Source organism: Solanum stenotomum, unplaced genomic scaffold (assembly GCF_019186545.1).
Source record: "Solanum stenotomum isolate F172 unplaced genomic scaffold, ASM1918654v1 scaffold31347, whole genome shotgun sequence".
Taxonomy (NCBI): Eukaryota; Viridiplantae; Streptophyta; class Magnoliopsida; order Solanales; family Solanaceae; genus Solanum; species Solanum stenotomum.
Genome location: NW_026031410.1, coordinates 1 through 5,027, shown reverse-complemented (window position 1 = coordinate 5,027; position 5,027 = coordinate 1). Strand labels below are relative to the sequence as shown.

Below are 5,027 nucleotides of genomic sequence, written 5' to 3'. Positions count from 1 at the left end.
CTTGACTTGTCCCTTCCAGGATACAACAGCCTATTCACAATATATAACTTAACAACCCTGGACAAGAGTTGAGTTCAAAGCTCCACAAAAAGAACACCTTCCTTCAACTAATAAGAACTCTCTTTTTTGACTAACTCTTTCACTCTATATTTTTCTTGTGTGTAGTATCTCACAAACCAAATGAAGACTATCACTATTTATAGTTGAGGAAGTCTTCCTACCAATTGATAGGAAGATAATGGGTAGTAAATAGTGAAGATAAATGGCCTTAGGAGTTACATAGGTTACAAGGTATAATGGAGGGATAAAAGAATGAAATAAATGAGAGGATAACAAATGCACCAAGTGTTACACTTTGACTATTCTAACGTTCACTGCAACGTTCATCAGAAAGCAGCAAAGTCCATAATACATATGGTCATTAATTGACCACTAAGTAATGAGGAACAAATGCATGTAACTCCCACGTCCTCTATTCCATCTTCATGGCAGAATGGCTATACTAAGTTTTAACAAATTAATATACAAAATATTAATATTAAAATGCTAATAAACCTAACACTTTTTAAACCATGTTCTATATTTTGTTGAACCATTTTGATTCTACTACTAGTTTTTTTTTAGTAGCTCAAAATAGTTTCACTTTCCAATTGGTGCCCACGTTTGATCTCCACAAATTTGACTCCATCTTATTTAATGTTCAAAAATGTTGATTATATAACAAATTTCCATTCCTAATAAATTGTGTTATACAATTGGGAAAAGGTTAAAAATAAAATAATAATTTGTGTTATACAATTGCGAAAAGATTAAAAAAAAATAATGCGGTGAACGTGGATCGAACACGTGACCTTCAGATCTTCAGTCTGACGCTCTCCCAACTGAGCTATCCCCGCTTGGTATTCAAAAATCAGTTTTGTATTTATTTATAAGATATTAAAANATACAATTGGGAAAAGAATAAAAAAAATAATGCGGTGAACGTGGATCGAACACGTGACCTTCAGATCTTCAGTCTGACGCTCTCCCAACTGAGCTATCCCCGCTTGGTATTCAAAAATCAGTTTTATATTTATTTATAAGATATTAAAGGCATTGCACTAAAAGTTAAAAGGAAGATTGTATTATGCATCGGTTGGTATAATTTTCACTTTTTCAATCCTTTAAAGAAGGAAAGCTCAACACATTTTTCTTAGCAAGTCATAACAAAATCACTCGTAGAATTACATTAGATATATTATTGTTATTGCAAGTTATTAACATAATGTTCCCTTGTATTTAAAAATGTCTCATTTCAACTCGATACGTCTTTTCACTTGCTAATCTTGAAATAGTGGTGATTATACAATTAATACATACAAATATGGAATATTAAAAGTTGTTAATCATTGGTGTACAACAACAAAGGAGAAAATGGGAACGGGCGAGCATTTTTTATAATTCGCTAAATGTTAATAATAAAAAAATTAGGAATTTAGTAGTGTAAAGGAGCAAATTACATTCTATTTCTATTTTTTTTTAATTTACAAAATCCCCTAAAATTGTTGTCATCCAGATACACTTCAATCTTCTGAATACATCACATTTGATACATCATACAACTAGTTTGTTGAGATTAAAAAGAAAATTTAATATAAAATTAAATATCAGTTCTCAAGTCATGCAAATCAAATTGATGTCAATCTCTCCCTAATAATAGCTCCAAACAATTCAAATTTCAAATTTTCTTCTCTCAAATCTCTCCCAAATCATAACAGATCCAAAAAAGTCGATAATTTTATATAGTTTTGTATCATATACAAAAAAAAACTCTGAATAAAATATAAATTGATTTGTATATAAAACAGTGCTGTAGATACATAACAACATGTGACACATTTCAACATTTGATACATAACTATGTTATACACATAACAAAGTTATATTATTTCATATACATAGCTATGAATATGATATAAACTAATTTTTTACAAAACATTAGTGTTTATGTATCAACAATAATATTTGGTAGTGTCTACATATACATAGCATTCTACTGTTTGATAGTGTCTACAGATACATAGCCTTATACTAGTTGAATAAAGTTGGGTGTATGTATCGGTAGTAAAAAATAGCGAAATTTGTAATAGTTGTGTATCCAATACATAACTATGAACATGATATATACTAATTTGTGTTTCAATAAATTAGGGTTATGTATCAAAACTAATATTTGAAAATGATATATTGTACATCATAAAATTGTAATGTATCACAATTGTGAAGCGAAAGAATTATACATTAACTTACGAGTCAAATCAACTAGATGCATTAAAAGATCTGCTGAAAGCAACAAAAAATTAAAAAAAAAATCAACAATTTGATTTGCTAAAAGCAACAAAAAAATGATAAAGAAATTATTCCACACTTTCTCCTTTGCTCTGTAACTCTTGTAGCTTTTTTTCGCTTTCAACAATGGAGTCATCCATGGATCTTCACCCAAACCCCTTACCAGAGCCACCAACAACTCTTGATAAAATTGAAATGTATCATAATGTTGAAACGAATGCAATATACATTAATTTAAGAAACAAAAAAACTAGATACATTAAAAAGTGAACCTATATGTATCAGAAAAAGATGAATAACAAAAAATTAGAAAAAAAAGTCAACAATCAGATCTACTGAAAGCAAAAAAAATGATGAAGAAATCCTTCTACACTTTTTCTTTTGATTTGTATCGATTTCCGTAGGATTTTTCACTTTCAACAATGACGTCACCCATGAATCTTAACCCAAATTCCTTACCGAAGCCACCAACAACTCGACCTTTTCCCAATTTTTTGGATGTTTTTTCCATAATAAATTTTGAAGTTTAAAATACATCCTTCTTTGACTAAATCTGTAGATGAAAAAAGCTAAAAAAAAAAGATCAATATCTATGAAGTGGAAAGAAAAAAAGGATAAAGATAAAAAAAAATGAAGAAGAACTACCTCTTCAATAACTTGCAATCATAAATCGGAAAGAGAAAAGATTTGAAATTCAAAAATAGAGTAAAATGGAGATAATTGGTGATACCATGGAGTTATTTTAGGCGTGAAAAAAGGAAAAATAATTTTAGGGTGATAGAAATTATAGAAAATAAGGGATTTTTGTAATTTTTTAGAATGACAAAGAATAATAAAAAACATGGTAAAAAAGGATGTGTAGTAAGGTAATTTTTCCATTTTTAATATATATATATATATGAACAGGTCGTGCCCTTAACTGAATATGTGCACAATGTGAACGATAATGGACGAAATTATGTAGTTCGACTTAGAAAAAAAACATGCCCGTCGCAGATTTCAATAAAAGAAAATACCTTATGAACATAATTGTGCTGTATTGAAACGGAAAAGTCTAGAACCAAATGAATATTTCTCTGATTTATACAAATCAAAGACTATGTTGAAGATTTATAACATGCCTATACATCCTTTATCAGATGTAACTGAATGGGTGATACCAGAATACATACAAACTGATGAAGTATTGTCTCCGAAATTCAAGAGACCTCATGGTAGGCCAAAAAAGAAGCCTTGCGAAAAAAATATCGAAAAATGTTGACACCTAATTTTGGACCTCCACAATATAAATTAACTATCGAGTTTCTTGAATTTCGAACGATTTGAAATAATTAATTTTTTATAAAGTTCAAAAAAAAAATCAAGTTATTTTAAATTAATTTTATCATTTTTATAATTTTTAGATGATAAATATGTTTTACATAATTATGTATATAATTAGTATATGTTACGAATATTTGAAAATCATCTCAAAAGATTTTATTTCTTAATTAAATATTTTTATTAAATTAGTTTAGTTTTAATTTTGAGCTATTTAGTTTAATTAGATTTATTATTTTATTTCGTTGAAATTAAGAAGTTTGTTAGTTGATTATATTAATTCATCTCATTTAAATTTTAGCCAATTTCACTACATAACATTCAATTTTGGGCTAAATTTGATGCCATAGCTGCTAAATGTGTTGTTACAAATTTTGCATTGAGAAATTGTGAATTTGATAATTTCGTTTTGGTATCTCGGTTGTTTATGGATGTTCTATGTTTTCAGAATTAATCCCCCTTCTCTGTTTCCCTAAGTTTTTTTTTTCCAGCTTTCTCTTTAAGATTATAAGCTAAATTGTTTTGATTAATTAGAAATAAAAATGGTTTTTTTTCTTTAATGTAAATTTAATCTGCAAAGTTGTGAATAAATCATGTTGTTCTTCTCACCTGGTTCTATAGCGAAATTTATAGTTAAAAGAAAAAAAAATATAAACCTTGTTGCTTTATCTCTTTTCGATCTTGAGTCGCTATGCCAGTTCTTTCGGGTTCAGTTCGGATAGGTTTGTCTCTATGTTGAACCGTGGAAGCATAAATTGGTTGACTATAATTGCTTAAATGTTATTCCCTCAGCAGCCTTCTTGCATTGTGTATTTATGTTAAAGACCGATTTTAAGCCCCGGAAAGTCCGAAAACAAGTTGTATACCTACTATATATAGCAGTATACACTGGTATACAGACACTGTATACATGATATACAGCTCGAGGAGCAGTGAATACAAGGCTAAAAATTAAAATACAGGTTACAAGGTTACAAGAGTTGAAGAGGGCTGTATACACTTGGTACGCAGTCCGATATACAGGAAAATGGTTCAAAATATGACCTATATACATCGATATACACTTTTTGTATACACAAATCTTTGGGGCAAAAAAGGGCCTAAAGCCCAATTCTTTTGTGCAGCAGTCCTATGTGATTAGGTAGCAGGTTGAAAAAGAAACAAATGGGCTGGAATCCATTTGAACTTTCAGCAGACCCACTTATAAAATTTAGGGCAGGTGTGGACCAAGGGTCCAATAGATTTGGCCCAAATTTGGGCATTCTCTTTGTTATCGCCATTATTTATTTGTTTGTATTAACTATCTAACCCTTTTATGTTATTCGGTTTTAACTTAATTAATTTCCAAAAGATAGCCATGTCTAGTTTTATGTTCAAAT

At 29.3% G+C, this 5,027-nt stretch overlaps 2 non-coding genes across 2 annotated transcripts; both read right to left on the bottom strand.

The window, feature by feature from the left end:
* Positions 1 to 823: 823 nt before the first annotated feature.
* Positions 824 to 896, bottom strand: TRNAF-GAA (transfer RNA phenylalanine (anticodon GAA)). The gene has a single exon. It is a non-coding gene; the product is annotated as a tRNA-Phe (tRNA).
* A 77-nt stretch (positions 897 to 973) lies between these two features.
* On the bottom strand, positions 974 to 1,046 carry TRNAF-GAA (transfer RNA phenylalanine (anticodon GAA)). Its single transcript has one exon. It is a non-coding gene; the product is annotated as a tRNA-Phe (tRNA).
* Between the last annotated feature and the right edge of the window lie 3,981 nt (positions 1,047 to 5,027).